This window comes from Mustela nivalis, assembly GCF_964662115.1.
Source record: "Mustela nivalis genome assembly, chromosome: 10".
Taxonomy (NCBI): domain Eukaryota; kingdom Metazoa; phylum Chordata; class Mammalia; order Carnivora; family Mustelidae; genus Mustela; species Mustela nivalis.
Genome location: NC_139029.1, coordinates 113536044 through 113546030, shown reverse-complemented (window position 1 = coordinate 113546030; position 9987 = coordinate 113536044). Strand labels below are relative to the sequence as shown.

Below are 9987 nucleotides of genomic sequence, written 5' to 3'. Positions count from 1 at the left end.
ATCAGTGCTACCAACTAATGGCTATAATATCATCACCTTATTTATGAACAATGAAACAGTGTGTAATATTTAAATAAATTTAAATAAATTCCTATTTATTTTATATATTTATAAATTTAAATGAATTCCTATTTATTTATTATTAAAGAAATTCCTCTAACAAACAGTATGTTTTGAAGGTTGCTAGCAGGAAAGTGTTGTACGACATGGAAGTAATCAGAAAATGTGATCTAAAATTCTGCTTTCAAGGGCGCCTGGGTGGCTCAGTGGGTTAAAATTCTGCTTTCAAGAAGCTATAACAGTAAGTACTGAGCATTAGCTATTATATGCTATGGATGAATAACTGAAATCTACATTTGAAACTATTGGTACACTATATGTTACCTAATTGAATTTTAAAAAGTTAATAAAAAAAACCACTATTTTATAAAACAATATTCCCAACAGGCTCTTTTGCTTTAAAATACTCACTTTGTTTCCTCTCCGAGAGAACACCAAATGGCGGATGACGCCGGTGCTGCGGGAGGGCCCGGAGGGCCCGGGGGCCCTGGAATGGGAGGCCGCGGCGGTTTCCGCGGTGGCTTCGGCAGCGGCATCCGGGGCCGGGGCGGGCCGGGGCCGTGGTCGGGGCCGGGGCCGAGGCCGCGGAGCTCGCGGGGGCAAGGCCGCGGACAAGGAGTGGATCCCCGTCACCAAGCTGGGCCGCCTGGTCAAAGACATGAAGATCAAGTCCCTGGAGGAGATCTATCTCTTCTCCCTGCCCATCAAGGAGTCTGAGATCATCGACTTCTTCCTGGGAGCCTCCCTCAAGGACGAGGTTTTGAAGATCATGCCTGTGCAGAAGCAGACGCGCGCGGGCCAGCGGACCAGGTTCAAGGCATTTGTCGCCATCGGAGATTACAATGGACACGTCGGTTTGGATGTCAAGTGTTCCAAGGAGGTAGCCACTGCCATCCGCGGAGCCATCATTCTGGCGAAGCTTTCCATTGTCCCTGTGCGGCGAGGCTACTGGGGGAACAAGATCGGCAAGCCCCACACTGTCCCGTGCAAGGTGACTGGCCGCTGTGGCTCTGTGCTGGTGCGTCTCATCCCCGCCCCCAGAGGCACTGGCATTGTCTCGGCCCCTGTGCCCAAGAAACTGCTGATGATGGCTGGTATTGACGACTGCTACACCTCGGCCAGGGGCTGCACTGCCACCCTAGGGAACTTTGCCAAGGCTACTTTCGATGCCATCTCCAAGACCTACAGCTATCTCACCCCTGATCTCTGGAAGGAGACTGTGTTCACCAAGTCTCCCTATCAGGAGTTCACGGACCATCTTGTGAAGACCCACACCAGAGTCTCTGTTCAGAGGACCCAGGCTCCAGCTGTGGCTACTACATAGTTTTATACAAGAAAAATAAACTGAACTAAAGCTTGAAAAAAAAATACTCACTTTGTAATGAGAGTCATTACTTTTGTCTAGCCAAATCTTATAGCACTGTTTATCCCTTCCCTGCTTTATCCCTTCCCAGTATCAATAAAGGCTCACTTGGGTTACCTAGAAGCCATGAGAAAGCTTGTAATAGATCTGGCTGGTTTTCACCAGCAATTTGACCACCATGTGCACAGGGAAGTCTATTGATAAAGGCTTTATTGCAATAAGTTGCAAATACATGGATGATTTTGAATTCTCTTTCTTGAGGTCTTGTTTCATGATAATAAATTTAGGGTGGCTTATTGGAATGGATGTTATTAACATATCTTCATAGTTATAAGCACATGGAATTGTAAAATAGATGAACGAATGTGGCATTACTGACAACTGTCCTCATTTTGAAATCAAATTACAGTGTACTAAGATGAGGAAGCAAAGCAGATTTGGGATTATGAGTGAAATAATTTTAAAAAGTATTAGGGGTATGATCGGACTATTGGGTAATTCAGTAGAAAAATGTCTACTGATTGAGATTCTGTGTTCCCTGATTTCAGAGAGAAGTTAAGATAAATAAGTAACACGAGGAGACTAGGAAGCCAAACATAAGTGATAATTTTGTGCCAGGGTGTGTATACATCTGTTTATCTTCTTGCTTTACCACTAAGGTTGCTCCTAGAGGAGAGTTTAAATATGTGTTGGAGCTAATCTCTGTGGATTACACAAGAAACCACATCCTACAGCTCTCCCTGAAACACCCCTTATGATTTCAATGTAATTTGGTTTTTGCATTTTTAGAAATAACAAAATACTTTGCAAACTCATCTACTTTATTACCATCACAAGTGAGTCAGCTGACTCCACATTTTAACACAGTGACAGTCACAGAGGAATGGAGGAATGAGTAGAGTTATCAATATATGTGCTTTTAAGAAGTATGACAGGGTAGCAGCTATTTCCAGGAACCAAAACATGGGTCAGCAGCTGTGCAGGAAAAGTGATGGAATAAATGACTCATTTCAGAGGAGTTCTATAACATATTAGTTCTATAATGTATCTTCAGCCCCCAATTACCCGCTTTGATCTAAAGATAAGGATTTACAGTTAAGGTCCCATTTATGATTTGACTGGTAGGGTCTGAATCATGTTTACTATTGTTTTGACTATTACTTGAAACCTATAGTAGTACTTGGGATATGTGTTGTGTATTCTGTGAACATGTGCTATTTTTAGATTAGATAATTTCTGTCTCGAACCCCTGTTCATTTCTTTGTTTTTGTTTATTTGATAGTGGTTTCAGTAAATGGATATATCTGAAAAATTGCAAAGCCACTATTAAAACAAGTTATTATTATATATAGCATGGAATTGCACATTCCTCCTTTGAATCCGACAGAGCTTCACCATATCCTTAACAATTTGGGAAAAACATGCTATTATTTTTCTTTATAAAATTTCTCCTGTTAGGCTGTGATGGTTGTCATCAGCAGTAACTCCTCTGAAGGCTTTGTCAAAAGAGTTGAAAAAATTGGAAAGGTGTGTGAATGAAGCTGTTTGTTGAATATAAAGAAAAGAGCATTGAAATACAATTCACACTCTTACTTCTCCTTCTATGCTTTCAGATGTTTGTCATTTGAAAATTTTGCTTCTAGAAGAGATGTCCTATATAATTCTTACTTTAAGGAGCAAGTTGCTTTTATAATTTTTTTATTATTCTACCATTCCAGTATTTCCATTTAAATTAAATTCAATACCATTTAAAAAAAATCAAAAGTGCAGCCAGTATTCAATTCCTGGGCTAAATAATTTTAGAAAGCTTTGTGTTATTGAACCTACGGGGTTTTTATGTAGTTTTAACTCTTTCTTTCTGTGATTTTTCCCATTAGTCATGTAAGTGACTGCAATATAACAGACATTGAGGATAAAGAAGGACTGAATAGAACAATCCTTGGCCTCATGAAGTTGAGAATCTAGCAAGGGAGTCAAACAATTCAATCATTCAGAGACAATTTATTGAGTGCCTGGCCTAAGATGAGCACAACAAAACCCCAGCCCAGAGGAATCATTTTAATGGGAGAGATAGATAATAGGTAAGCCAACTTTAAAAAAAAAAACGTACTGATTTTTCTTTAATAGAGATGCATATTTGAACTAAATAAGCACATTTTTAAAAGAGCAGTGATTGAGAAGAGGTTTTTAAACTGAGTGGTCCAAAAGGGCCTCCCTGAAAAAGTCTGCTTTGAACAGATTTCTGAATAATATCAGCTAGGAAGCTGCGTAAAAATCTCAGGGATGGGTGATTTTTCCAGTCGAAAAACTGTAAAGGCTCCAAAGTCACAATAGAGCTATAAGTTTCTCTAATAAAGTAACTTCTGACAAAGAATGAGAAGAAATAACTAACCCAGGTTTGAAAGAAAAGGGACAGACTTTCTATGGAATTCATATTTAATTAAAGCTCTAAAGGACAAAAATACAATAGAGCAAAATTCTGGTCACGCTGATATACCTAACGAAAGTTCATAAACAAGCTTTGGGTAGCAAAGAGTGTGTGGGAATGTTGGTAAGAACAGTGGGGAAGAGTCATCCCTGAACATGTTCTTAAATGAAGCAATTCTTGGGTTGTTTTAAAGGGTAAATTGGAGTTTGCCTAAGTGATTAGAGAAGGATGCCTCAGCTTATGGAAGTTCAAAGCCATAAAGATGTGATAAACTACTGCAGATATTTTCATGTATATTTGTTGTTGCTTCTAGTAATGGTGATCTAAAAACTCCTACTTAAGACAACTAAAAATCCAGACAAAATAGCTTTTAAAGTTAAAAATATCAGAATGATTATAAAAATAAGTGAGGGATTACTGGGCCAAAATACAAAATACAATGAGAGCCTAGAGATATATGCCCTGAAGCCATTTTAGCTATGAGAGCATTTGAAACTGCTAAAACACACTGAGCTGTGTTGTTCATAGACTCTTGATACTAGAGAAACAAAATTCAAAATCCAGCAGCAATCAAATTTGAGGACTTTGGTACAACCCAAATTTAACTAGAGATCCCCAAAGCACAAGGAGAAGCAGAAATAAGACTATAGCCTACCTTGCCTTCTGTGTAAACTGAGAAAGTCAATCACTGAATTTGGAGTATGATTGTCTTGTAGAGTCTCAGATATAAGAGAAAATCCTACCAAGGAGGACCATACCATTATTATAGCTCTTAATTATCCCTACTCAATAAGAGTTTCAAATATAATGTCTTGAACATAGCAAAATGTAACAAAGCACACAAAGAAAAACCATTAACAAGATTTGATAGACAAAATGGGATTAAGTATGATGTTAAAATGATCAATAAAGATTGTAAAATGGCTTGATTACTCTGCTCAAAGAAATGAGAGGGGAAGCAAATTGAACCAAAAACTGACACTAAAAATGATATTGAGAAAGGTTTTATAAATGAACAAATGGATACTCTAGAACTTTAAAAATATGACAGCTAATTTAAGGTACCACAGGGGTGCCTGGGTGGCTCACTTAATTAAACCTCCAATTCTTTTTCCTTTTTTTTTTTAACACCTTAATTTTATTTTATCTCTTTCATTTGGCTCAGGTCATGATGTCAGGGTTGTGAAATAGAGCCCAGAGTTGGGCTCTGTGCTGAGCCTGGAGCCTGCTTAAGATTCTTTTCCCTTCTTTTTCTATCCCTCCCTGCACTCTCACTTGCTCGCTCTCTCTTGCTTGCAAATAAATAGATAGATAGATAGATAATAGACAAAGAAAAATAAAAGCAGATTATGAAAATAAATATAAAGATTTTGAAATGAAAACAAGTTCAAAATAAAATAGAGAAGACCTACACAGCTTAAAGTTCATTCAGAAAATCTACTATTAAAGAAGTCAGTATGACACAATGTTAAGATATCAAAAGATTTGAGCATGCACTTTTCAGAAAGGGTAATCCAAATGGCCACTCATATATAAAAACTGTTTATCTTTATTATGAATCTGGAATTAAATTAAATTAAATTAATAATAAATTAAAACCTAAAATGACATACTATTACACACTTACCATATTGGGCAACAGTAAAATTGCCTTGCAAGAATGTGAAAGAATGAAAGTGCCCATAATAAAAACATTTGAGGTAAGTTGGACAATATTTAGAAAACTTAAAAATAAAAATAAAAATTTGGTCCATTCCTAGAAATACAACATGGAACTAAATGAATATTTTCACCAGGATATGCAAACAGATGATTATAGCTATTTCATTCATAACAGCAGATCAGTAGTGGTCTATTTGCACAATGTTACATTAAATAAGAGAGAATATTAACAAACTGGGAGGAGGGGCTAGGTTGTTATCATAAACAGATCTTCTATGGTGCTGATTATGTTCTATTTCTCAAAATCTTTAAGTTAAAAAAGTTTTCACATTATATCTAGATAGATAGATGATAGATAGATATCCCAGAAGCTGCAATGCTAGGCTAAGACCAGGCTTTAAAGGGCTTTTCTATACTCTACTAAATACTTGAAACCATTCATTATATCATAGCTCAGTGTTCAAATCTCCATTTGTTTCCTCAGTTTCCTAATATTTACCTTAAGGTGACCTGATCCAGACTTTTGATCACCTTTGTCTAAATATTTCTATTTTAACAAAGTCCTTTTTAACACTGAGAGACTAAAACTTAGAAAAATACTCTTTTATCTCACTAGAGTGGAAAATATATAGTTACCCATTAACTAATGATATCCATGTCTACATTAGATCAATGACATTTTTAATTCTTGGGAGCTTTTGGTTAAATGAAATTTTTAAGCTTCCTTTAAATGAAGCTTTAAGCCATCACCACATGAATAAAATTAAAGAACCAAATGAAAACAGGCCAAGTATTTACAGAGTAATAGAATGTGCAATGGTAAGAGTACAATTCTGAAATCATAAAGCCTAAATTAGTGTGATGCATTTTTGCTACCCATGTAATCATAAACCAGTTATCCAAATGTGTTAGCCTCAGTTTTTTCACCCATGAAATGGTGATGATAATACTTATTATGCTGCGTTGTTGTGTGTATGTGATGAAGCATGGAGCATGAGAATCTCATATTCCATGCTAAAATGATAGCTATTTTTATACTTATAATAATTCTAGTAATAGTAATTAAATTGTTCAAAATGGTAATATTCATTTATATTGAGGCATTGTATTGACTATTCATAGACACATTTACCAAAATAAATTTCATTTTACTTTACCCCCTCTGAGGATATATATTCCCTAATTCAATATGAATCTCTTTATGAATAATAATTATCATAATAAATATGCTGATTTGTCTTCTATTTGTTTTTAGGGAGGTATCCTTTACTGTTGAACATGAAACTTAAGCAAGTCTGTCTTATTCAAAATTTGCATGCTGTTTTCTTATGAAACTAGATTATAGAGTTGTATGAAATAAATTCATGCAGTTAAGACATTGATGTTTGGAACACTGGGTGGTCAGTTTAGTATTTCAAAAGAAGATTTTAAATTTAAACCTTAAAACTGAGCTCTTTCAGCCTTATTTATAGACCATCCTTCATGTTTCATAAGTACTCCTCCATTGTAAACTAAGTAATACTTTTTGTCACAGTGTATATAATGAAAATGGATTTTATATTCTATTATTTCAGAGTTAGTTGCAGTTTCTACTGCCTTACTTCATTTTTTGAAAAATAGATTAATTCTACAAAAAGTTTTTTCCAGGTTTATTGAAAAAAATCGACATATTTGTAAATTTAAGAAATGATTTCTTATAACATTGCAAACCTTTAACATTGTGTAAATTTTGTACAATTTGATAAATTGGTATACATCTTTATTGCAATATAATCTACATAAAAATGTTAATACATCTACTATCTCGTATAGTTGCCACTGTTTTTTATGCATTTATCATAAGGAATTTTAAGATCTACTCTCTTAGCAACTTTTATGTATATAGTATAGTAGAGATAAACTTCAGAGGTCTTGTGGGTTTTGTTCCAGACTGCCTCAATAAAGTGATTATCTCAATAAACTAAGTCAAATTATTATATTTTTTGGTTTCCCAGTGCATATAAAAAATTATGTTTCCCAGTGCATATAAAAAATAAAAACTATACTGCACTGTTCAAAAGCATTATGTTTTTAAAGAAAAACAATGTATATACTTTAAGTACACTAGTTCTGAGTTTTCAGTGGGTCATAATTACTGATCACAGATCACCATAACAAATACAATAATAATGAAAAAACTTGATATATTGCAAGAATTACCAACATGTGACAAAGAGACACAAAATGAACAAATGTTGTTAGAAAAATGGTGGCAGCAGACCTCTTTTATACAAGATTGCTATAAACTTTCAACTTGTAAGAATGTGATATATGCAAAGTTTAATAAAGGGAAGCACAATAAAAAAAAGTATGTATATCTTATTAACTATGATCATCATGCTGTACATTAGATCCCCAGAACTTTTTCATATTATAGTTGCAAGTTTGCACCCTTGGACCACCTTACTCCACCCCAGGTTCACCCCTTGTCAACTCAACTCTAAGTTTCCATTAGTTTTCCTTTTCCTCAGATTCTGTATGTAAGGGATATCATAATACATAAATTAAAAAAATATACAAAATCTTTGAAATATTTCACTTAGAATAATACCTTCAAGATCCATCCATGCTGTTGTAAATGGCAGTATTTCTTAATTTTTCATGGTTAAGTAGTATTCCGTAGTATATATTTACCATACTTATTTTACTCATTCATCCATTAATGGATACTGAAGTTATTTCCATCTCTTGCTTAGAGTTAATAATTTTATAATAAACATAAGAGTGCAGATATGTCTTTGAACAGTGAACTTCGTTTTCTTTAGATAGATACCTAGAAGTGGGATTACTGAATCATATGGTAATTTTACTTTTAATAATATGAATAATCTCCATACTGTTTTCCATACAAATTTATATCCCTATTACAGTGCATAAGTTCCCCGTTTTCCCCAATATTTACCAAAATTGGTTAGTTTCAATTTTTTGGTAGTATATATTCTAATATCTTGCTGTGTTTTTCAGAGGTAAACAACAACAACAACAACATAAGGACTTTGCCCTGAGATTTTTACGTTGAGCACTTTTTAATGCTCCTGTTGGTCATTTATATAACTTTTTTGAAAAAAAAAGTCTATTGAGATCCTTTTGCTATTTTTTTAATCATATATTTTTTTCTATTTGTATCTGTTGGTTATTAACCTCTTTTCAGATATAAGATTCGTAAGTATTTTCTTACATTCTGTGGATTGTGTTTTCATTCTCTCTCCCTTTTTTTGGCAATGCAGAAACGTTAGTTTGATGTAATACCATTTATTTATTTTTGCTTTTTTTGCTTGTGTTTTTAGTCTGGTATCCAAAAAACTATTGGCAAGACCAATGTCAAGGAGAATTTTTCCTATGTTTTCCTTTAGGAAATTTAGTTTCATGCATCACCTTTAAGTCTTTAATCTATTTCAAGTTCAGACTTATGAGTGATATAAGGTTCCCTTTTCATACTGTTTATGTGACTATTCAGTTTTAAATATCATTTATTGAACAGACTATCTTTCCCCATTACATATGTTGGCCCCTGTCAAATATTAGGTGACTGTATGAAAGGATTTATTTCTGGACTCTCAATTCTGTTCTACTTGTTTATTGGTCTGTTTTTATGCCAGTATACTTTATTGTTTTGAGCATGAGGGCTTTGTAGTATAGTTTCAAATCAAGAAGTGTAATCTCCCTTCTTCATTCTTTCTCAGAACTGCTTTGATTATTTGTTGTCTTTTATGGTCTCATATAAACTTTAGGATTCTTTACTTACTTCTGTAAAACAATAATATTGGATTTTTTTTTAAGATTTTTAATTTATTTATTTGACAGAGAGAGATGACAAGCAGGCAGAGAGGCAGGCAGAGAGAGAAGAGGAAGCAGGCTTCCTGCTGAGCAGAGAGCCTGATGCGGGGCTCGATCCCAGGACCCTGGGATCATGACCAGAGCCGAAGGCAGCGGCTTAACCCACTGAGCCACCCAGGCGCCCCTAACATTGGATTTTTGATAGGAATTGGATTTACAGATGGTTTACGGTAGTATGGACATTTTAACAATGTTAATTCTTACCATTCATAAATATGAGCTATCTTTCCATTTCTGTCACCTTCAATTTCTTTATCAATGTCATAGTTTATGGAGTACAGATCTTTCATCTTCTTAGTTAAATCTATTCCTAAGTATTTTATTATTTTTGATGCTATTGTGAATTAGATTGTTTTCTTTATTTTTTCAGATAGTTCATCATTAGAATGTTAAAATGCTCCTGTCTTGTGCTTACTTTGGCAGCACATATACTAAAATTGGAATGATGCAGAGAAGATTAGCGTGATCACTGAACAAGGATGACATGACAAACTGGGAAGCAGTCCATAAAAAAAAAAAGAAACAAAACAAAATTCTTTTCTTTTATATATTGATCTTGTATTTGGTAATTTTACTAAATTTGTTTATTCAAATTTTT

At 34.5% G+C, this 9987-nt stretch overlaps 1 pseudogene across 1 annotated transcript; it reads left to right on the top strand.

Annotated features, from left to right (window-relative positions):
* Positions 1-492: 492 nt before the first annotated feature.
* Positions 493-1428, top strand: LOC309842923 (small ribosomal subunit protein uS5 pseudogene; annotated as a pseudogene). The gene has a single exon. The product of its transcript is annotated as a small ribosomal subunit protein uS5 pseudogene (transcript).
* Positions 1429-9987: the final 8559 nt, after the last annotated feature.